This window comes from Globicephala melas, chromosome 1 (assembly GCF_963455315.2).
Source record: "Globicephala melas chromosome 1, mGloMel1.2, whole genome shotgun sequence".
NCBI lineage: Eukaryota > Metazoa > Chordata > Mammalia > Artiodactyla > Delphinidae > Globicephala > Globicephala melas.
In genome coordinates, this window is record NC_083314.1 from 64278656 (window position 1) to 64302398 (window position 23743).

Here is a 23743-nt window from a genome sequence, read left to right on the forward strand (position 1 = left end):
TTAGGGTTCGGGCTAGGGTTAGGGTTAGGGGACGGGGACGGTTTAGGGTCCAGGTGAGGGTACGACAACGCTCTAGGGGGAGCGTACGTGTGAGGGCGCGGGTTAGTGTCAGCGTACGGGTTAGGATTAGGGGTCGGCTGAGGGTCAGGCTTCGGGGAAGGGTTAGGGTTAGGGTTCGGGCTAGGGTTAGGGTTAGGGGACGGGGACGGTTCAGGGTCCAGGTGAGGGTACGACAACGCTCTAGGGAGAGCGTACGTGTGAGGGCGCGGGTTAGTGTCAGCGTACGGGTTAGGATTAGGGGACGGGTGAGGGTCAGGCTTCGGGGAAGGGTTAGGGTTAGGGTTCGGGCTAGGGTTAGGGTTAGGGGACGGGGACGGTTCAGGGTCCAGGTGAGGGTACGACAACGCTATAGGGGGAGCGTACGTGTGAGGGCGCGGGTTAGTGTCAGCGTACGGGTTAGGATTAGGGGACGGGTGAGGGTCAGGCTCCGGGGAAGGGTTAGGGTTAGGGTTCGGGCTAGGGTTAGGGTTAGGGGATGGGGACGGTTTAGGGTCCAGGTGAGGGTACGACAACGCTCTAGGGGGAGCGTACGTGTGAGGGCGCGGGTTAGTGTCAGCGTACGGGTTAGGATTAGGGGACGGCTGAGGGTCAGGCTTCGGGGAAGGGTTAGGGTTAGGGTTCGGGCTAGGGTTAGGGTTAGGGGACGGGGACGGTTTAGCGTCCAGGTGAGGGTACGACAACGCACTAGGGGGAGCGTACGTGTGAGGGCGCGGGTTAGTGTCAGCGTACGGGTTAGGATTAGGGGACGGGTGAGGGTCAGGCTACGTGGAAGGGTTACGGTTAGGGTTCGGGCTAGGGTTAGGGTTAGGGGACGGGGACGGTTTAGGGTCCAGGTGAGGGTACGACAACGCTCTAGGGGGAGCGTACGTGTGAGGGCGCGGGTTAGTGTCAGCGTACGGGTTAGGATTAGGGGACGGCTGAGGGTCAGGCTTCGGGGAAGGGTTAGGGTTAGGGTTCGGGCTAGGGTTAGGGTTAGGGGACGGGGACGATTTAGGGTCCAGGTGAGGGTACGACAACGCTCTAGGGGGAGCGTACGTGTGAGGGCGCGGGTTAGTGTCAGCGTACGGGTTAGGATTAGGGGACGGCTGAGGATCAGGCTTCGGGGAAGGCTGAGGGTTAGGGTTCGGGCTAGGGTTAGGGTTAGGGGACCGGGACGGTTTAGGGTCCAGGTGAGGGTACGACAACGCTCTAGGGGGAGCGTACGTGTGAGGGCGCGGGTTAGTGTCAGCGTACGGTTTAGGATTAGGGGACGGCTGAGGGTCAGGCTTCGGGGAAGGGTTAGGGTTAGGGTTCGGGCTAGGGTTAGGGTTAGGGGACGGGGACGGTTTAGGGTCCAGGTGAGGGTACAACAACGCTCTAGGGGGAGCGTACGTGTGAGGGCGCGGGTTAGTGTCAGCGTACGGGTTAGGATTAGGGTACGTCTGAGGGTCAGGCTTCGGGGAAGTGTTAGGGTTAGGGTTCGGGCTAGGGTTAGGGTTAGGGGACGGGGACGGTTCAGGGTCCAGGTGAGGGTATGACAACGCTCTAGGGGGAGCGTACGTGTGAGGGCGCGGGTTAGTGTCAGCGTACGGGTTAGGATTAGGGGACGGCTGAGGGTCAGGCTTCGGGGAAGGGTTAGGGTTAGGGTTCGGGCTAGGGTTAGGGTTAGGGGACGGGGACGGTTCAGGGTCCAGGTGAGGGTACGACAACGCTCTAGGGGGAGCGTACGTGTGAGGGCGCGGGTTAGTGTCAGCGTACGGGTTAGGATTAGGGGACGGCTGAGGGTCAGGCTTCGGGGAAGGGTTAGGGTTAGGGTTCGGGCTAGGGTTAGGGTTAGGGGACTGGGATGGTTCAGGGTCCAGGTGAGGGTACGACAACGCTCTAGGGGGAGCGTACGTGTGAGGGCGCGGGTTAGTGTCAGCGTACGGGTTAGGATTAGGGGACGGGTGAGGGTCAGGCTTCGGGGAAGGGTTAGGGTTAGGGTTCGGGCTAGGGTTAGGGTTAGGGGACGGGGACGGTTCAGGGTCCAGGTGAGGGTACGACAACGCTCTAGGGGGAGCGTACGTGTGAGGGCGCGGGTTAGTGTCAGCGTACGGGTTAGGATTAGGGGACGGGTGAGGGTCAGGCTTCGGGGAAGGGTTAGGGTTAGGGTTCGGGCTAGGGTTAGGGTTAGGGGACGGGGACGGTTCAGGGTCCAGGTGAGGGTACGACAACGCTCTGGGGGAGCGTACGTGTGAGGGCGTGCTTTAGTGTCAGCGTACGGGTTAGGATTAGGGGACGGCTGAGGGTCAGGCTTCGGGGAAATGTTAGGGTTACGGTTCGGGCTAGGGTTAGGGTTAGGGGACGGGGACGGTTCAGGGTCCAGGTGAGGGTACGACAACGCTCTAGGGGGAGCGTACGTGTGAGGGCGCGGGTTAGTGTCAGCGTACGGTTTAGGATTAGGGGACGGCTGAGGGTCAGGCTTCGGGGAAGGGTTAGGGTTAGGGTTCGGGCTAGGGTTAGGGTTAGGGGACGGGGACGGTTCAGGGTCCAGGTGAGGGTACGACAACGCTCTAGGGGGAGCGTACGTGTGAGGGCGCGGGTTAGTGTCAGCGTACGGGTTAGGATTAGGGGACGGCTGAGGGTCAGGCTTCGGGGAAGGGTTAGGGTTAGGGTTCGGGCTAGGGTTAGGGTTAGGGGACGGGGACGGTTTAGGGTCCAGGTGAGGGTACGACAACGCTCTAGGGGGAGCGTAGGTGTGAGGGCGCGGTTAGTGTCAGCGTACGGGTTAGGATTAGGGGACGGCTGAGGGTCAGGCTTCGGGGAAGGGTTAGGGTTAGGGTTCGGGCTAGGGTTAGGGTTAGGGGACGGGGACGGTTCAGGGTCCAGGTGAGGGTACGACAACGCTCTAGGGGGAGCGTACGTGTGAGGGCGCGGGTTAGTGTCAGCGTACGGGTTAGGATTAGGGGACGGGTGAGGGTCAGGCTTCGGGGAAGGGTTAGGGTTAGGGTTCGGGCTAGGGTTAGGGTTACGGGACGGGGACGGTTTAGGGTCCAGGTGAGGGTACGACAACGCTCTAGGGGGAGCGTACGTGTGAGGGCGCGGGTTAGTGTCAGCGTACGGGTTAGGATTAGGGGACGGGTGAGGGTCAGGCTTCGGGGAAGGGTTAGGGTTAGGGTTCGGGCTAGGGTTAGGGTTAGGGGACCGGGACGGTTTAGGGTCCAGGTGAGGGTACGACAACGCTCTAGGGGGAGCGTACGTGTGAGGGCGCGGCTTAGTGTCAGCGTACGGGTTAGGATTAGGGGACGGCTGAGGGTCAGGCTTCGGGGAAGGGTTAGGGTTAGGGTTCGGGCTAGGGTTAGGGTTAGGGGACGGGGACGGTTTAGGGTCCAGGTGAGGGTACGACAACGCTCTAGGGGGAGCGTACGTGTGAGGGCGCGGGTTAGTGTCAGCGTACGGGTTAGGATTAGGGGACGGCTGAGGGTCAGGCTTCGGGGAAGCGTTAGGTTTAGGGTTCGGGCTAGGGTTAGGGTTAGGGGACGGACACGCTTTAGGGTCCAGGTGAGGGTACGACAACGCTCGAGGGGGAGCGTACGTGTGAGGGCACGGGTTAGTGTCAGCGTACGGGTTAGGATTAGGGGACGGCTGAGGGTCAGGCTTCGGGGAAGGGTTAGGGTTAGGGTTCGGGCTAGGGTTAGGGTTAGGGGACGGGGACGGTTCAGGGTCCAGGTGAGGGTACGACAACGCTCTAGGGGGAGCGTACGTGTGAGGGCGCGGGTTAGTGTCAGCGTACGGGTTAGGATTAGGGGACGGGTGAGGGTCAGGCTTCGGGGAAGGGTTAGGGTTAGGGTTCGGGCTAGGGTTAGGGTTAGGGGACGGGGACGGTTCAGGGTCCAGGTGAGGGTACGACAACGCTCTAGGGGGAGCGTACGTGTGAGGGCGCGGGTTAGTGTCAGCGTACGGGTTAGGATTAGGGGACGGCTGAGGGTCAGGCTTTGGGGAAGGGTTAGGGTTAGGGTTCGGGCTAGGGTTAGGGTTAGGGGACGGGGACGGTTTAGGGTCCAGGTGAGGGTACGACAACGCTCTAGGGGGAACGTACGTGTGAGGGCGCGGGTTAGTGTCAGCGTACGGGTTAGGATTAGGGGACGGCTGAGGGTCAGGCTTCGGGGAAGGGTTAGGGTTAGGGTTCGGGCTAGGGTTAGGGTTAGGGGACGGGGACGGTTCAGGGTCCAGGTGAGGGTACGACAACGCTCTAGGGGGAGCGTACGTGTGAGGGCGCGGGTTAGTGTCAGCGTACGGGTTAGGATTAGGGGACGGGTGAGGGTCAGGCTTCGGGGAAGGGTTAGGGTTAGGGTTCGGGCTAGGGTTAGGGTTAGGGGACCGGGACGGTTTAGGGTCCAGGTGAGTGTACGACAACGCTCTAGGGGTAGCGTACGTGTGAGGGCGCGGGTTAGTGTCAGCGTACGGGTTAGGATTAGGGGACGGCTGAGGGTCAGGCTTCGGGGAAGGGTTAGGTTTAGGGTTCGGGCTAGGGTTAGGGTTAGGGGACGGACACGCTTTAGGGTCCAGGTGAGGGTACGACAACGCTCTAGGGGGAGCGTACGTGTGAGGGCGCGGGTTAGTGTCAGCGTACGGGTTAGGATTAGGGGACGGCTGAGGGTCAGGCTTCGGGGAAGGGTTAGGGTTAGGGTTCGGACTAGGGTTAGGGTTAGGGGACGGGGACGGTTTAGGGTCCAGGTGAGGGTACGACAACGCTCTAGGGGGAGCGTACGTGTGAGGGCGCGGGTTAGTGTCAGCGTACGGGTTAGGATTAGGGGACGGCTGAGGGTCAGGCTTCGGGGAAGGGTTAGGGTTAGGGTTAGGGCTAGGGTTAGGGTTAGGGGACGGGGACGGTTTAGGGTCCAGGTGAGGGTACGACAACGCTCTAGGGGGAGCGTACGTGTGAGGGCGCGGGTTAGTGTCAGCGTACGGGTTAGGATTAGGGGACGGGTGAGGGTCAGGCTTCGGGGAAGGGTTAGGGTTAGGGTTCGGGCTAGGGTTAGGGTTACGGGACGGGGACGGTTTAGGGTCCAGGTGAGGGTACGACAACGCTCTAGGGGGAGCGTACGTGTGAGGGCGCGGGTTAGTGTCAGCGTACGGGTTAGGATTAGGGGACGGGTGAGGGTCAGGCTTCGGGGAAGGGTTAGGGTTAGGGTTCGGGCTAGGGTTAGGGTTAGGGGACCGGGACGGTTTAGGGTCCAGGTGAGGGTACGACAACGCTCTAGGGGGAGCGTACGTGTGAGGGCGCGGGTTAGTGTCAGCGTACGGGTTAGGATTAGGGGACGGCTGAGTGTCAGGCTTCGGGGAAGGGTTAGGGTTAGGGTTCGGGCTAGGGTTAGGGTTAGGGGACGGGGACGGTTTAGGGTCCAGGTGAGGGTACGACAACGCTCTAGGGGGAGCGTACGTGTGAGGGCGCGGGTTAGTGTCAGCGTACGGGTTAGGATTAGGGGACGGCTGAGGGTCAGGCTTCGGGGAAGGGTTAGGTTTAGGGTTCGGGCTAGGGTTAGGGTTAGTGGACGGACACGCTTTAGGGTCCAGGTGAGGGTACGACAACGCTCTAGGGGGAGCGTACGTGTGAGGGCGCGGGTTAGTGTCAGCGTACGGGTTAGGATTAGGGGACGGCTGAGGGTCAGGCTTCGGGGAAGGGTTAGGGTTAGGGTTCGGGCTAGGGTTAGGGTTAGGGGACGGGGACGGTTTAGGGTCCAGGTGAGGGTACGACAACGCTCTAGGGGGAGCGTACGTGTGAGGGCGCGGGTTAGTGTCAGCGTACGGGTTAGGATTAGGGGACGGCTGAGGGTCAGGCTTCGGGGAAGTGTTAGGGTTAGGGTTCGGGCTAGGGTTAGGGTTAGGGGACGGGGACGGTTTAGGGTCCAGGTGAGGGTACGACAACGCTCTAGGGGGAGCGTACGTGTGAGGGCGCGGGTTAGTGTCAGCGTACGGGTTAGGATTAGGGGACGGCTGAGGGTCAGGCTTCGGGGAAGGGTTAGGGTTAGGGTTCAGGCTAGGGTTAGGGTTAGGGGACGGGGACGGTTCAGGGTCCAGGTGAGGGTACGACAACGCTCTAGGGGGAGCGTACGTGTAAGGGCGCGGGTTAGTGTCAGCGTACGGGTTAGGATTAGGGGACGGGTGAGGGTCAGGCTTCGGGGAAGGGTTAGGGTTAGGGTTCGGGCTAGGGTTAGGGTTAGGGGACGGGGACGGTTTAGGGTCCAGGTGAGGGTACGACAACGCTCTAGGGGGAGCGTACGTGTGAGGGCGCGGGTTAGTGTCAGCGTACGGGTTAGGATTAGGGGACGGCTGAGGGTCAGGCTTCGGGGAAGGGTTAGGGTTAGGGTTCGGGCTAGGGTTAGGGTTAGGGGACAGGGACGGTTTAGGGTCCAGGTGAGGGTACGACAACGCTCTAGGGGGAGCGTACGTGTGAGGGCGCGGGTTAGTGTCAGCGTACGGGTTAGGATTAGGGGACGGCTGAGGGTCAGGCTTCGGGGAAGGGTTAGGGTTAGGGTTCGGGCTAGGGTTAGGGTTAGGGGACGGGGACGGTTTAGGGTACAGGTGAGGGTACGACAACGCTCTAGGGGGAGCGTACGTGTGAGGGCGCGGGTTAGTGTCAGCGTACGGGTTAGGATTAGGGGACGGCTGAGGGTCAGGCTTCGGGGAAGGGTTAGGGTTAGGGTTCGGGCTAGGGTTAGGGTTAGGGGACGGGGACGGTTTAGGGTCCAGGTGAGGGTACGACAACGCTCTAGGGGGAGCGTACGTGTGAGGGCGCGGGTTAGTGTCAGCGTACGGGTTAGTATTAGGGGACGGGTGAGGGTCAGGCTTCGGGGAAGGGTTAGGGTTAGGGTTCGGGCTAGGGTTAGGGTTAGGGGACGGGGACGGTTTAGGATCCAGGTGAGGGTACGACAACGCTCTAGGGGGAGCGTACGTGTGAGGGCGCGGGTTAGTGTCAGCGTACGGGTTAGGATTAGGGGACGGCTGAGGATCAGGCTTCAGGGAAGGGTTAGGGTTAGGGTTCGGGCTAGGGTTAGGGTTAGGGGACGGGGACGGTTTAGGGTCCAGGTGAGGGTACGACAACGCTCTACGGGGAGCGTACGTGTGAGGGCGCGGGTTAGTGTCAGCGTACGGGTTAGGATTAGGGGACGGGTGAGGGTCAGGCTTCGGGAAAGGGTTAGGGTTAGGGTTCGGGCTAGGGTTAGGGTTAGGGGATGGGGACGGTTCAGGGTCCAGGTGAGGGTACGACAACGCTCTAGGGGGAGCGTACGTGTGAGGGCGCGGGTTAGTGTCAGCGTACGGGTTAGGATTAGGGGACGGGTGAGGGTCAGGCTTCGGGGAAGGGTTAGGGTTAGGGTTCGGGCTAGGGTTAGGGTTAGGGGACGGGGACGGTTTAGGGTCCAGGTGAGGGTACGACAACGCTCTAGGGGGAGCGTACGTGTGAGGGCGCGGGTTAGTGTCAGCGTACGGGTTAGGATTAGGGGACGGCTGAGGGTCAGGCTTCGGGGAAGGGTTAGGGTTAGGGTTCGGGCTAGGGTTAGGGTTAGGGGACGGGGACGGTTTAGGGTCCAGGTGAGGGTACGACAACGCTCTAGGGGGAGCGTACGTGTGAGGGCGCGGGTTAGTGTCAGCGTACGGGTTAGGATTAGGGGACGGCTGAGGGTCAGGCTTCGGGGAAGGGTTAGGGTTAGGGTTCGGGCTAGGGTTAGGGTTAGGGGACGGGGACGGTTTAGGGTCCAGGTGAGGGTACGACAACGCTCTAGGGGGAGCGTACGTGTTACGGCGCGGGTTAGTGTCAGCGTACGGGTTAGGATTACGGGACGGGTGAGGGTCAGGCTTCGGGGAAGGGTTAGGGTTAGGGTTCGGGCTAGGGTTAGGGTTAGGGGACGGGGACGGTTCAGGGTCCAGGTGAGGGTACGACAACGCTCTAGGGGGAGCGTACGTGTGAGGGCGCGGGTTAGTGTCAGCGTACGGGTTAGGATTAGGGGACGGGTGAGGGTCAGGCTTCGGGGAAGGGTTAGGGTTAGGGTTCGGGCTAGGGTTAGGGTTAGGGGACGGGGAAGGTTTAGGTTCCAGGTGAGGGTACGACAACGCTCTAGGGGGAGCGTACGTGTGAGGGCGCGGGTTAGTGTCAGCGTACGGGTTAGGATTAGGGGACGGGTGAGGGTCAGGCTTCGGGGAAGGGTTAGGGTTAGGGTTCGGGCTAGGGTTAGGGTTAGGGGACCGGGACGGTTTAGGGTCCAGGTGAGGGTACGACAACGCTCTATGGGTAGCGTACGTGTGAGGGCGCGGGTTAGTGTCAGCGTACGGGTTAGGATTAGGGGACGGCTGAGGGTCAGGCTTCGGGGAAGGGTTAGGTTTAGGGTTCGGGCTAGGGTTAGGGTTAGGGGACGGACACGCTTTAGGGTCCAGGTGAGGGTACGACAACGCTCTAGGGGGAGCGTACGTGTGAGGGCGCGGGTTAGTGTCAGCGTACGGGTTAGGATTAGGGGACGGCTGAGGGTCAGGCTTCGGGGAAGGGTTAGGGTTAGGGTTCGGGCTAGGGTTAGGGTTAGGGGACGGGGACGGTTTAGGGTCCAGGTGAGGGTACGAAAACGCTCTAGGGGGAGCGTACGTGTGAGGGCGCGGGTTAGTGTCAGCGTACGGGTTAGGATTAGGGGACGGCTGAGGGTCAGGCTTCGGGGAAGGGTTAGGGTTAGGGTTAGGGCTAGGGTTAGGGTTAGGGGACGGGGACGGTTTAGGGTCCAGGTGAGGGTACGACAACGCTCTAGGGGGAGCGTACGTGTGAGGGCGCGGGTTAGTGTCAGCGTACGGGTTAGGATTAGGGGACGGGTGAGGGTCAGGCTTCGGGGAAGGGTTAGGGTTAGGGTTCGGGCTAGGGTTAGGGTTAGGGGACGGGGACGGTTTAGGGTCCAGGTGAGGGTACGACAACGCTCTACGGGGAGCGTACGTGTGAGGGCGCGGGTTAGTGTCAGCGTACGGGTTAGGATTAGGGGACGGGTGAGGGTCAGGCTTCGGGAAAGGGTTAGGGTTAGGGTTCGGGCTAGGGTTAGGGTTAGGGGATGGGGACGGTTCAGGGTCCAGGTGAGGGTACGACAACGCTCTAGGGGGAGCGTACGTGTGAGGGCGCGGGTTAGTGTCAGCGTACGGGTTAGGATTAGGGGACGGGTGAGGGTCAGGCTTCGGGGAAGGGTTAGGGTTAGGGTTCGGGCTAGGGTTAGGGTTAGGGGACGGGGACGGTTTAGGGTCCAGGTGAGGGTACGACAACGCTCTAGGGGGAGCGTACGTGTGAGGGCGCGGGTTAGTGTCAGCGTACGGGTTAGGATTAGGGGACGGCTGAGGGTCAGGCTTCGGGGAAGGGTTAGGTTTAGGGTTCGGGCTAGGGTTAGGGTTAGGGGACGGACACGCTTTAGGGTCCAGGTGAGGGTACGACAACGCTCTAGGGGGAGCGTACGTGTGAGGGCGCGGGTTAGTGTCAGCGTACGGGTTAGGATTAGGGGACGGCTGAGGGTCAGGCTTCGGGGAAGGGTTAGGGTTAGGGTTCGGACTAGGGTTAGGGTTAGGGGACGGGGACGGTTTAGGGTCCAGGTGAGGGTACGACAACGCTCTAGGGGGAGCGTACGTGTGAGGGCGCGGGTTAGTGTCAGCGTACGGGTTAGGATTAGGGGACGGCTGAGGGTCAGGCTTCGGGGAAGGGTTAGGGTTAGGGTTAGGGCTAGGGTTAGGGTTAGGGGACGGGGACGGTTTAGGGTCCAGGTGAGGGTACGACAACGCTCTAGGGGGAGCGTACGTGTGAGGGCGCGGGTTAGTGTCAGCGTACGGGTTAGGATTAGGGGACGGGTGAGGGTCAGGCTTCGGGGAAGGGTTAGGGTTAGGGTTCGGGCTAGGGTTAGGGTTACGGGACGGGGACGGTTTAGGGTCCAGGTGAGGGTACGACAACGCTCTAGGGGGAGCGTACGTGTGAGGGCGCGGGTTAGTGTCAGCGTACGGGTTAGGATTAGGGGACGGGTGAGGGTCAGGCTTCGGGGAAGGGTTAGGGTTAGGGTTCGGGCTAGGGTTAGGGTTAGGGGACCGGGACGGTTTAGGGTCCAGGTGAGGGTACGACAACGCTCTAGGGGGAGCGTACGTGTGAGGGCGCGGGTTAGTGTCAGCGTACGGGTTAGGATTAGGGGACGGCTGAGTGTCAGGCTTCGGGGAAGGGTTAGGGTTAGGGTTCGGGCTAGGGTTAGGGTTAGGGGACGGGGACGGTTTAGGGTCCAGGTGAGGGTACGACAACGCTCTAGGGGGAGCGTACGTGTGAGGGCGCGGGTTAGTGTCAGCGTACGGGTTAGGATTAGGGGACGGCTGAGGGTCAGGCTTCGGGGAAGGGTTAGGGTTAGGGTTCGGGCTAGGGTTAGGGTTACGGGACGGGGACGGTTTAGGGTCCAGGTGAGGGTACGACAACGCTCTAGGGGGAGCGTACGTGTGAGGGCGCGGGTTAGTGTCAGCGTACGGGTTAGGATTAGGGGACGGGTGAGGGTCAGGCTTCGGGGAAGGGTTAGGGTTAGGGTTCGGGCTAGGGTTAGGGTTAGGGGACCGGGACGGTTTAGGGTCCAGGTGAGGGTACGACAACGCTCTAGGGGGAGCGTACGTGTGAGGGCGCGGGTTAGTGTCAGCGTACGGGTTAGGATTAGGGGACGGCTGAGTGTCAGGCTTCGGGGAAGGGTTAGGGTTAGGGTTCGGGCTAGGGTTAGGGTTAGGGGACGGGGACGGTTTAGGGTCCAGGTGAGGGTACGACAACGCTCTAGGGGGAGCGTACGTGTGAGGGCGCGGGTTAGTGTCAGCGTACGGGTTAGGATTAGGGGACGGCTGAGGGTCAGGCTTCGGGGAAGGGTTAGGTTTAGGGTTCGGGCTAGGGTTAGGGTTAGTGGACGGACACGCTTTAGGGTCCAGGTGAGGGTACGACAACGCTCTAGGGGGAGCGTACGTGTGAGGGCGCGGGTTAGTGTCAGCGTACGGGTTAGGATTAGGGGACGGCTGAGGGTCAGGCTTCGGGGAAGGGTTAGGGTTAGGGTTCGGGCTAGGGTTAGGGTTAGGGGACGGGGACGGTTTAGGGTCCAGGTGAGGGTACGACAACGCTCTAGGGGGAGCGTACGTGTGAGGGCGCGGGTTAGTGTCAGCGTACGGGTTAGGATTAGGGGACGGCTGAGGGTCAGGCTTCGGGGAAGTGTTAGGGTTAGGGTTCGGGCTAGGGTTAGGGTTAGGGGACGGGGACGGTTTAGGGTCCAGGTGAGGGTACGACAACGCTCTAGGGGGAGCGTACGTGTGAGGGCGCGGGTTAGTGTCAGCGTACGGGTTAGGATTAGGGGACGGCTGAGGGTCAGGCTTCGGGGAAGGGTTAGGGTTAGGGTTCAGGCTAGGGTTAGGGTTAGGGGACGGGGACGGTTCAGGGTCCAGGTGAGGGTACGACAACGCTCTAGGGGGAGCGTACGTGTAAGGGCGCGGGTTAGTGTCAGCGTACGGGTTAGGATTAGGGGACGGGTGAGGGTCAGGCTTCGGGGAAGGGTTAGGGTTAGGGTTCGGGCTAGGGTTAGGGTTAGGGGACGGGGACGGTTTAGGGTCCAGGTGAGGGTACGACAACGCTCTAGGGGGAGCGTACGTGTGAGGGCGCGGGTTAGTGTCAGCGTACGGGTTAGGATTAGGGGACGGCTGAGGGTCAGGCTTCGGGGAAGGGTTAGGGTTAGGGTTCGGGCTAGGGTTAGGGTTAGGGGACAGGGACGGTTTAGGGTCCAGGTGAGGGTACGACAACGCTCTAGGGGGAGCGTACGTGTGAGGGCGCGGGTTAGTGTCAGCGTACGGGTTAGGATTAGGGGACGGCTGAGGGTCAGGCTTCGGGGAAGGGTTAGGGTTAGGGTTCGGGCTAGGGTTAGGGTTAGGGGACGGGGACGGTTTAGGGTACAGGTGAGGGTACGACAACGCTCTAGGGGGAGCGTACGTGTGAGGGCGCGGGTTAGTGTCAGCGTACGGGTTAGGATTAGGGGACGGCTGAGGGTCAGGCTTCGGGGAAGGGTTAGGGTTAGGGTTCGGGCTAGGGTTAGGGTTAGGGGACGGGGACGGTTTAGGGTCCAGGTGAGGGTACGACAACGCTCTAGGGGGAGCGTACGTGTGAGGGCGCGGGTTAGTGTCAGCGTACGGGTTAGTATTAGGGGACGGGTGAGGGTCAGGCTTCGGGGAAGGGTTAGGGTTAGGGTTCGGGCTAGGGTTAGGGTTAGGGGACGGGGACGGTTTAGGATCCAGGTGAGGGTACGACAACGCTCTAGGGGGAGCGTACGTGTGAGGGCGCGGGTTAGTGTCAGCGTACGGGTTAGGATTAGGGGACGGCTGAGGATCAGGCTTCAGGGAAGGGTTAGGGTTAGGGTTCGGGCTAGGGTTAGGGTTAGGGGACGGGGACGGTTTAGGGTCCAGGTGAGGGTACGACAACGCTCTACGGGGAGCGTACGTGTGAGGGCGCGGGTTAGTGTCAGCGTACGGGTTAGGATTAGGGGACGGGTGAGGGTCAGGCTTCGGGAAAGGGTTAGGGTTAGGGTTCGGGCTAGGGTTAGGGTTAGGGGATGGGGACGGTTCAGGGTCCAGGTGAGGGTACGACAACGCTCTAGGGGGAGCGTACGTGTGAGGGCGCGGGTTAGTGTCAGCGTACGGGTTAGGATTAGGGGACGGGTGAGGGTCAGGCTTCGGGGAAGGGTTAGGGTTAGGGTTCGGGCTAGGGTTAGGGTTAGGGGACGGGGACGGTTTAGGGTCCAGGTGAGGGTACGACAACGCTCTAGGGGGAGCGTACGTGTGAGGGCGCGGGTTAGTGTCAGCGTACGGGTTAGGATTAGGGGACGGCTGAGGGTCAGGCTTCGGGGAAGGGTTAGGGTTAGGGTTCGGGCTAGGGTTAGGGTTAGGGGACGGGGACGGTTTAGGGTCCAGGTGAGGGTACGACAACGCTCTAGGGGGAGCGTACGTGTGAGGGCGCGGGTTAGTGTCAGCGTACGGGTTAGGATTAGGGGACGGCTGAGGGTCAGGCTTCGGGGAAGGGTTAGGGTTAGGGTTCGGGCTAGGGTTAGGGTTAGGGGACGGGGACGGTTTAGGGTCCAGGTGAGGGTACGACAACGCTCTAGGGGGAGCGTACGTGTTACGGCGCGGGTTAGTGTCAGCGTACGGGTTAGGATTACGGGACGGGTGAGGGTCAGGCTTCGGGGAAGGGTTAGGGTTAGGGTTCGGGCTAGGGTTAGGGTTAGGGGACGGGGACGGTTCAGGGTCCAGGTGAGGGTACGACAACGCTCTAGGGGGAGCGTACGTGTGAGGGCGCGGGTTAGTGTCAGCGTACGGGTTAGGATTAGGGGACGGGTGAGGGTCAGGCTTCGGGGAAGGGTTAGGGTTAGGGTTCGGGCTAGGGTTAGGGTTAGGGGACGGGGAAGGTTTAGGTTCCAGGTGAGGGTACGACAACGCTCTAGGGGGAGCGTACGTGTGAGGGCGCGGGTTAGTGTCAGCGTACGGGTTAGGATTAGGGGACGGGTGAGGGTCAGGCTTCGGGGAAGGGTTAGGGTTAGGGTTCGGGCTAGGGTTAGGGTTAGGGGACCGGGACGGTTTAGGGTCCAGGTGAGGGTACGACAACGCTCTATGGGTAGCGTACGTGTGAGGGCGCGGGTTAGTGTCAGCGTACGGGTTAGGATTAGGGGACGGCTGAGGGTCAGGCTTCGGGGAAGGGTTAGGTTTAGGGTTCGGGCTAGGGTTAGGGTTAGGGGACGGACACGCTTTAGGGTCCAGGTGAGGGTACGACAACGCTCTAGGGGGAGCGTACGTGTGAGGGCGCGGGTTAGTGTCAGCGTACGGGTTAGGATTAGGGGACGGCTGAGGGTCAGGCTTCGGGGAAGGGTTAGGGTTAGGGTTCGGGCTAGGGTTAGGGTTAGGGGACGGGGACGGTTTAGGGTCCAGGTGAGGGTACGAAAACGCTCTAGGGGGAGCGTACGTGTGAGGGCGCGGGTTAGTGTCAGCGTACGGGTTAGGATTAGGGGACGGCTGAGGGTCAGGCTTCGGGGAAGGGTTAGGGTTAGGGTTAGGGCTAGGGTTAGGGTTAGGGGACGGGGACGGTTTAGGGTCCAGGTGAGGGTACGACAACGCTCTAGGGGGAGCGTACGTGTGAGGGCGCGGGTTAGTGTCAGCGTACGGGTTAGGATTAGGGGACGGGTGAGGGTCAGGCTTCGGGGAAGGGTTAGGGTTAGGGTTCGGGCTAGGGTTAGGGTTAGGGGACGGGGACGGTTTAGGGTCCAGGTGAGGGTACGACAACGCTCTACGGGGAGCGTACGTGTGAGGGCGCGGGTTAGTGTCAGCGTACGGGTTAGGATTAGGGGACGGGTGAGGGTCAGGCTTCGGGAAAGGGTTAGGGTTAGGGTTCGGGCTAGGGTTAGGGTTAGGGGATGGGGACGGTTCAGGGTCCAGGTGAGGGTACGACAACGCTCTAGGGGGAGCGTACGTGTGAGGGCGCGGGTTAGTGTCAGCGTACGGGTTAGGATTAGGGGACGGGTGAGGGTCAGGCTTCGGGGAAGGGTTAGGGTTAGGGTTCGGGCTAGGGTTAGGGTTAGGGGACGGGGACGGTTTAGGGTCCAGGTGAGGGTACGACAACGCTCTAGGGGGAGCGTACGTGTGAGGGCGCGGGTTAGTGTCAGCGTACGGGTTAGGATTAGGGGACGGCTGAGGGTCAGGCTTCGGGGAAGGGTTAGGTTTAGGGTTCGGGCTAGGGTTAGGGTTAGGGGACGGACACGCTTTAGGGTCCAGGTGAGGGTACGACAACGCTCTAGGGGGAGCGTACGTGTGAGGGCGCGGGTTAGTGTCAGCGTACGGGTTAGGATTAGGGGACGGCTGAGGGTCAGGCTTCGGGGAAGGGTTAGGGTTAGGGTTCGGACTAGGGTTAGGGTTAGGGGACGGGGACGGTTTAGGGTCCAGGTGAGGGTACGACAACGCTCTAGGGGGAGCGTACGTGTGAGGGCGCGGGTTAGTGTCAGCGTACGGGTTAGGATTAGGGGACGGCTGAGGGTCAGGCTTCGGGGAAGGGTTAGGGTTAGGGTTAGGGCTAGGGTTAGGGTTAGGGGACGGGGACGGTTTAGGGTCCAGGTGAGGGTACGACAACGCTCTAGGGGGAGCGTACGTGTGAGGGCGCGGGTTAGTGTCAGCGTACGGGTTAGGATTAGGGGACGGGTGAGGGTCAGGCTTCGGGGAAGGGTTAGGGTTAGGGTTCGGGCTAGGGTTAGGGTTACGGGACGGGGACGGTTTAGGGTCCAGGTGAGGGTACGACAACGCTCTAGGGGGAGCGTACGTGTGAGGGCGCGGGTTAGTGTCAGCGTACGGGTTAGGATTAGGGGACGGGTGAGGGTCAGGCTTCGGGGAAGGGTTAGGGTTAGGGTTCGGGCTAGGGTTAGGGTTAGGGGACCGGGACGGTTTAGGGTCCAGGTGAGGGTACGACAACGCTCTAGGGGGAGCGTACGTGTGAGGGCGCGGGTTAGTGTCAGCGTACGGGTTAGGATTAGGGGACGGCTGAGTGTCAGGCTTCGGGGAAGGGTTAGGGTTAGGGTTCGGGCTAGGGTTAGGGTTAGGGGACGGGGACGGTTTAGGGTCCAGGTGAGGGTACGACAACGCTCTAGGGGGAGCGTACGTGTGAGGGCGCGGGTTAGTGTCAGCGTACGGGTTAGGATTAGGGGACGGCTGAGGGTCAGGCTTCGGGGAAGGGTTAGGTTTAGGGTTCGGGCTAGGGTTAGGGTTAGTGGACGGACACGCTTTAGGGTCCAGGTGAGGGTACGACAACGCTCTAGGGGGAGCGTACGTGTGAGGGCGCGGGTTAGTGTCAGCGTACGGGTTAGGATTAGGGGACGGCTGAGGGTCAGGCTTCGGGGAAGGGTTAGGGTTAGGGTTCGGGCTAGGGTTAGGGTTAGGGGACGGGGACGGTTTAGGGTCCAGGTGAGGGTACGACAACGCTCTAGGGGGAGCGTACGTGTGAGGGCGCGGGTTAGTGTCAGCGTACGGGTTAGGATTAGGGGACGGCTGAGGGTCAGGCTTCGGGGAAGTGTTAGGGTTAGGGTTCGGGCTAGGGTTAGGGTTAGGGGACGGGGACGGTTTAGGGTCCAGGTGAGGGTACGACAACGCTCTAGGGGGAGCGTACGTGTGAGGGCGCGGGTTAGTGTCAGCGTACGGGTTAGGATTAGGGGACGGCTGAGGGTCAGGCTTCGGGGAAGGGTTAGGGTTAGGGTTCAGGCTAGGGTTAGGGTTAGGGGACGGGGACGGTTCAGGGTCCAGGTGAGGGTACGACAACGCTCTAGGGGGAGCGTACGTGTGAGGGCGCGGGTTAGTGTCAGCGTACGGGTTAGGATTAGGGGACGGGTGAGGGTCAGGCTTCGGGGAAGGGTTAGGGTTAGGGTTCGGGCTAGGGTTAGGGTTAGGGGACGGGGACGGTTTAGGGTCCAGGTGAGGGTACGACAACGCTCTAGGGGGAGCGTACGTGTGAGGGCGCGGGTTAGTGTCAGCGTACGGGTTAGGATTAGGGGACGGCTGAGGGTCAGGCTTCGGGGAAGGGTTAGGGTTAGGGTTCGGGCTAGGGTTAGGGTTAGGGGACAGGGACGGTTTAGGGTCCAGGTGAGGGTACGACAACGCTCTAGGGGGAGCGTACGTGTGAGGGCGCGGGTTAGTGTCAGCGTACGGGTTAGGATTAGGGGACGGCTGAGGGTCAGGCTTCGGGGAAGGGTTAGGGTTAGGGTTCGGGCTAGGGTTAGGGTTAGGGGACGGGGACGGTTTAGGGTACAGGTGAGGGTACGACAACGCTCTAGGGGGAGCGTACGTGTGAGGGCGCGGGTTAGTGTCAGCGTACGGGTTAGGATTAGGGGACGGCTGAGGGTCAGGCTTCGGGGAAGGGTTAGGGTTAGGGTTCGGGCTAGGGTTAGGGTTAGGGGACGGGGACGGTTTAGGGTCCAGGTGAGGGTACGACAACGCTCTAGGGGGAGCGTACGTGTGAGGGCGCGGGTTAGTGTCAGCGTACGGGTTAGTATTAGGGGACGGGTGAGGGTCAGGCTTCGGGGAAGGGTTAGGGTTAGGGTTCGGGCTAGGGTTAGGGTTAGGGGACGGGGACGGTTTAGGATCCAGGTGAGGGTACGACAACGCTCTAGGGGGAGCGTACGTGTGAGGGCGCGGGTTAGTGTCAGCGTACGGGTTAGGATTAGGGGACGGCTGAGGATCAGGCTTCAGGGAAGGGTTAGGGTTAGGGTTCGGGCTAGGGTTAGGGTTAGGGGACGGGGACGGTTTAGGGTCCAGGTGAGGGTACGACAACGCTCTACGGGGAGCGTACGTGTGAGGGCGCGGGTTAGTGTCAGCGTACGGGTTAGGATTAGGGGACGGGTGAGGGTCAGGCTTCGGGAAAGGGTTAGGGTTAGGGTTCGGGCTAGGGTTAGGGTTAGGGGATGGGGACGGTTCAGGGTCCAGGTGAGGGTACGACAACGCTCTAGGGGGAGCGTACGTGTGAGGGCGCGGGTTAGTGTCAGCGTACGGGTTAGGATTAGGGGACGGGTGAGGGTCAGGCTTCGGGGAAGGGTTAGGGTTAGGGTTCGGGCTAGCGTTAGGGTTAGGGGACGGGGACGGTTTAGGGTCCAGGTGAGGGTACGACAACGCTCTAGGGGGAGCGTACGTGTGAGGGCGCGGGTTAGTGTCAGCGTACGGGTTAGGATTAGGGGACGGCTGAGGGTCAGGCTTCGGGGAAGGGTTAGGGTTAGGGTTCGGGCTAGGGTTAGGGTTAGGGGACGGGGACGGTTTAGGGTCCAGGTGAGGGTACGACAACGCTCTAGGGGGAGCGTACGTGTGAGGGCGCGGGTTAGTGTCAGCGTACGGGTTAGGATTAGGGGACGGCTGAGGGTCAGGCTTCGGGGAAGGGTTAGGGTTAGGGTTCGGGCTAGGGTTAGGGTTAGGGGACGGGGACGGTTTAGGGTCCAGGTGAGGGTACGACAACGCTCTAGGGGGAGCGTACGTGTTACGGCGCGGGTTAGTGTCAGCGTACGGGTTAGGATTACGGGACGGGTGAGGGTCAGGCTTCGGGGAAGGGTTAGGGTTAGGGTTCGGGCTAGGGTTAGGGTTAGGGGACGGGGACGGTTCAGGGTCCAGGTGAGGGTACGACAACGCTCTAGGGGGAGCGTACGTGTGAGGGCGCGGGTTAGTGTCAGCGTACGGGTTAGGATTAGGGGACGGGTGAGGGTCAGGCTTCGGGGAAGGGTTAGGGTTAGGGTTCGGGCTAGGGTTAGGGTTAGGGGACGGGGAAGGTTTAGGTTCCAGGTGAGGGTACGACAACGCTCTAGGGGGAGCGTACGTGTGAGGGCGCGGGTTAGTGTCAGCGTACGGGTTAGGATTAGGGGACGGGTGAGGGTCAGGCTTCGGGGAAGGGTTAGGGTTAGGGTTCGGGCTAGGGTTAGGGTTAGGGGACCGGGACGGTTTAGGGTCCAGGTGAGGGTACGACAACGCTCTATGGGTAGCGTACGTGTGAGGGCGCGGGTTAGTGTCAGCGTACGGGTTAGGATTAGGGGACGGCTGAGGGTCAGGCTTCGGGGAAGGGTTAGGTTTAGGGTTCGGGCTAGGGTTAGGGTTAGGGGACGGACACGCTTTAGGGTCCAGGTGAGGGTACGACAACGCTCTAGGGGGAGCGTACGTGTGAGGGCGCGGGTTAGTGTCAGCGTACGGGTTAGGATTAGGGGACGGCTGAGGGTCAGGCTTCGGGGAAGGGTTAGGGTTAGGGTTCGGGCTAGGGTTAGGGTTAGGGGACGGGGACGGTTTAGGGTCCAGGTGAGGGTACGAAAACGCTCTAGGGGGAGCGTACGTGTGAGGGCGCGGGTTAGTGTCAGCGTACGGGTTAGGATTAGGGGACGGCTGAGGGTCAGGCTTCGGGGAAGGGTTAGGGTTAGGGTTAGGGCTAGGGTTAGGGTTAGGGGACGGGGACGGTTTAGGGTCCAGGTGAGGGTACGACAACGCTCTAGGGGGAGCGTACGTGTGAGGGCGCGGGTTAGTGTCAGCGTACGGGTTAGGATTAGGGGACGGGTGAGGGTCAGGCTTCGGGGAAGGGTTAGGGTTAGGGTTCGGGCTAGGGTTAGGGTTACGGGACGGGGACGGTTTAGGGTCCAGGTGAGGGTACGACAACGCTCTAGGGGGAGCGTACGTGTGAGGGCGCGGGTTAGTGTCAGCGTACGGGTTAGGATTAGGGGACGGGTGAGGGTCAGGCTTCGGGGAAGGGTTAGGGTTAGGGTTCGGGCTAGGGTTAGGGTTAGGGGACCGGGACGGTTTAGGGTCCAGGTGAGGGTACGACAACGCTCTAGGGGGAGCGTACGTGTGAGGGCACGGGTTAGTGTCAGCGTACGGGTTAGGATTAGGGGACGGCTGAGTGTCAGGCTTCGGGGAAGGGTTAGGGTTAGGGTTCGGGCTAGGGTTAGGGTTAGGGGACGGGGACGGTTTAGGGTCCAGGTGAGGGTACGACAACGCTCTAGGGGGAGCGTACGTGTGAGGGCGCGGGTTAGTGTCAGCGTACGGGTTAGGATTAGGGGACGGCTGAGGGTCAGGCTTCGGGGAAGGGTTAGGTTTAGGGTTCGGGCTAGGGTTAGGGTTAGTGGACGGACACGCTTTAGGGTCCAGGTGAGGGTACGACAACGCTCTAGGGGGAGCGTACGTGTGAGGGCGCGGGTTAGTGTCAGCGTACGGGTTAGGATTAGGGGACGGCTGAGGGTCAGGCTTCGGGGAAGGGTTAGGGTTAGGGTTCGGGCTAGGGTTAGGGTTAGGGGACGGGGACGGTTTAGGGTCCAGGTGAGGGTACGACAACGCTCTAGGGGGAGCGTACGTGTGAGGGCGCGGGTTAGTGTCAGCGTACGGGTTAGGATTAGGGGACGGCTGAGGGTCAGGCTTCGGGGAAGTGTTAGGGTTAGGGTTCGGGCTAGGGTTAGGGTTAGGGGACGGGGACGGTTTAGGGTCCAGGTGAGGGTACGACAACGCTCTAGGGGGAGCGTACGTGTGAGGGCGCGGGTTAGTGTCAGCGTACGGGTTAGGATTAGGGGACGGCTGAGGGTCAGGCTTCGGGGAAGGGTTAGGGTTAGGGTTCAGGCTAGGGTTAGGGTTAGGGGACGGGGACGGTTCAGGGTCCAGGTGAGGGTACGACAACGCTCTAGGGGGAGCGTACGTGTGAGGGCGCGGGTTAGTGTCAGCGTACGGGTTAGGATTAGGGGACGGGTGAGGGTCAGGCTTCGGGGAAGGGTTAGGGTTAGGGTTCGGGCTAGGGTTAGGGTTAGGGGACGGGGACGGTTTAGGGTCCAGGTGAGGGTACGACAACGCTCTAGGGGGAGCGTACGTGTGAGGGCGCGGGTTAGTGTCAGCGTACGGGTTAGGATTAGGGGACGGCTGAGGGTCAGGCTTCGGGGAAGGGTTAGGGTTAGGGTTCGGGCTAGGGTTAGGGTTAGGGGACGGGGACGGTTTAGGGTCCAGGTGAGGGTACGACAACGCTCTAGGGGGAGCGTACGTGTGAGGGCGCGGGTTAGTGTCAGCGTACGGGTTAGGATTAGGGGACGGCTGAGGGTCAGGCTTCGGGGAAGGGTTAGGGTTCGGGTTCGGGCTAGGGTTAGGGTTAGGGGACGGGGACGGTTTAGGGTACAGGTGAGGGTACGACAACGCTCTAGGGGGAGCGTACGTGTGAGGGCGCGGGTTAGTGTCAGCGTACGGGTTAGGATTAGGGGACGGCTGAGGGTCAGGCTTCGGGGAAGGGTTAGGGTTAGGGTTCGGGCTAGGGTTAGGGTTAGGGGACGGGGACGGTTTAGGGTCCAGGTGAGGGTACGACAACGCTCTAGGGGGAGCGTACGTGTGAGGGCGCGGGTTAGTGTCAGCGTACGGGTTAGTATTAGGGGACGGGTGAGGGTCAGGCTTCGGGGAAGGGTTAGGGTTAGGGTTCGGGCTAGGGTTAGGGTTAGGGGACGGGGACGGTTTAGGATCCAGGTGAGGGTACGACAACGCTCTAGGGGGAGCGTACGTGTGAGGGCGCGGGTTAGTGTCAGCGTACGGGTTAGGATTAGGGGACGGCTGAGGATCAGGCTTCAGGGAAGGGTTAGGGTTAGGGTTCGGGCTAGGGTTAGGGTTAGGGGACGGGGACGGTTTAGGGTCCAGGTGAGGGTACGACAACGCTCTACGGGGAGCGTACGTGTGAGGGCGCGGGTTAGTGTCAGCGTACGGGTTAGGATTAGGGGACGGGTGAGGGTCAGGCTTCGGGAAAGGGTTAGGGTTAGGGTTCGGGCTAGGGTTAGGGTTAGGGGATGGGGACGGTTCAGGGTCCAGGTGAGGGTACGACAACGCTCTAGGGGGAGCGTACGTGTGAGGGCGCGGGTTAGTGTCAGCGTACGGGTTAGGATTAGGGGACGGGTGAGGGTCAGGCTTCGGGGAAGGGTTAGGGTTAGGGTTCGGGCTAGGGTTAGGGTTAGGGGACGGGGACGGTTTAGGGTCCAGGTGAGGGTACGACAACGCTCTAGGGGGAGCGTACGTGTGAGGGCGCGGGTTAGTGTCAGCGTACGGGTTAGGATTAGGGGACGGCTGAGGGTCAGGCTTCGGGGAAGGGTTAGGGTTAGGGTTCGGGCTAGGGTTAGGGTTAGGGGACGGGGACGGTTTAGGGTCCAGGTGAGGGTACGACAACGCTCTAGGGGGAGCGTACGTGTGAGGGCGCGGGTTAGTGTCAGCGTACGGGTTAGGATTAGGGGACGGCTGAGGGTCAGGCTTCGGGGAAGGGTTAGGGTTAGGGTTCGGGCTAGGGTTAGGGTTAGGGGACGGGGACGGTTTAGGGTACAGGTGAGGGTACGACAACGCTCTACAGGGAGCGTACGTGTGAGGGCGCGGGTTAGTGTCAGCGTACGGGTTAGGATTAGGGGACGGCTGAGGGTCAGGCTTCAGGGAAGGGTTAGGGTTAGGGTTCGGGCTAGCGTCACGGTCAGGGGACGGGGACGGTTTAGGGTCCAGGTGAGGGTACGACAACGCTCTCCGGGGAGCGTACGTTTGAGGGCGCGGGTTAGTGTCAGCGTACGGGTTAGGATTAGGGGACGGGTGAGGGTCAGGCTTCGGGAAAGGGTTAGGGTTAGGGTTCGGGCTAGGGTTAGGGTTAGGGGATGGGGACGGTTTAGGGTCCAGGTGAGGGTACGACAACGCTCTAGGGGGAGCGTACGTGTGAGGGCGCGGGTTAGTGTCAGCGTACGGGTTAGGATTAGGGGACGGGTGAGGGTCAGGCTTTGGGGAAGGGTTAGGGTTAGGGTTCGGGCTAGGGTTAGGGTTAGGGGACGGGGAAGGTTTAGGGTCCAGGTGAGGGTACGACAACGCTCTAGGGGGAGCGTATGTGTGAGGGCGCGGGTTAGTGTCAGCGTACGGGTTAGGATTAGGGGACGGCTGACGGTCAGGCTTCGGGGAAGGGTTAGGGTTAGGGTTCGGGCTAGGGTTAGGGTTAGGGGACGGGGACGGTTCAGGGTCCAGGTGAGGGTACGACAACGCTCTAGGGGGAGCGTACGTGTTAGGGCGCGGGTTAGTGTCAGCGTACGGGTTAGGATTACGGGACGGGTGAGGGTCAGGCTTCGGGGAAGGGTTAGGGTTAGGGTTCGGGCTAGGGATAGGGTTAGGGGACGGGGACGGTTTAGGGTCCAGGTGAGGGTACGACAACGCTCTAGGGGGAGCGTACGTGTGAGGGCGCGGGTTAGTGTCAGCGTACGGGTTAGGATTAGGGGACGGGTGAGGGTCAGGCTTCGGGGAAGGGTTAGGGTTAGGGTTCGGGCTAGGGTTAGGGTTAGGGGACGGGGAAGGTTTAGGTTCCAGGTGAGGGTACGACAACGCTCTAGGGGGAGCGTACGTGTGAGGGCGCGGGTTAGTGTCAGCGTACGGGTTAGGATTAGGGGACGGCTGAGGGTCAGGCTTCAGGGAAGGGTTAGGGTTAGGGTTCGGGCTAGGGTTAGGGTTAGGGGACGGGGACGGTTCAGGGTCCAGGTGAGGGTACGACAACGCTCTAGGGGGAGCGTACGTGTGAGGGCGCGGGTTAGTGTCAGCGTACGGGTTAAGATTAGGGGACGGGTGAGGGTCAGGCTTCGGGGAAGTGTTAGGGTTAGGGTTCGGGCTAGGGTTAGGGTTAGGGGACGGGGAAGGTTTAGGTTCCAGGTGAGGGTACGACAACGCTCTAGGGGGAGCGTACGTGTGAGGGCGCGGGTTAGTGTCAGCGTACGGGTTAGGATTAGGGGACGGCTGAGGGTCAGGCTTCGGGGAAGGGTTAGGGTTAGGGTTCGGGCTAGGGTTAGGGTTAGGGGACGGGGACGGTTCAGGGTCCAGGTGAGGGTACGACAACGCTCTAGGGGGAGCGTACGTGTGAGGGCGCGGGTTAGTGTCAGCGTACGGGTTAGGATTAGGGGACGGGTGAGGGTCAGGCTTCGGGGAAGGGTTAGGGTTAGGGTTCGGGCCAGGGTTAGGGTTAGGGGACGGGGACGGTTTAGGGTCCAGGTGAGGGTACGACAACGCTCTAGGGGGAGCGTACGTGTGAGGGCGCGGGTTAGTGTCAGCGTACGGGTTAGGATTAGGGGACGGCTGAGGGTCAGGCTTCAGGGAAGGGTTAGGGTTAGGGTTCGGGCTAGGGTTAGGGTTAGGGGACGGGGACGGTTCAGGGTCCAGGTGA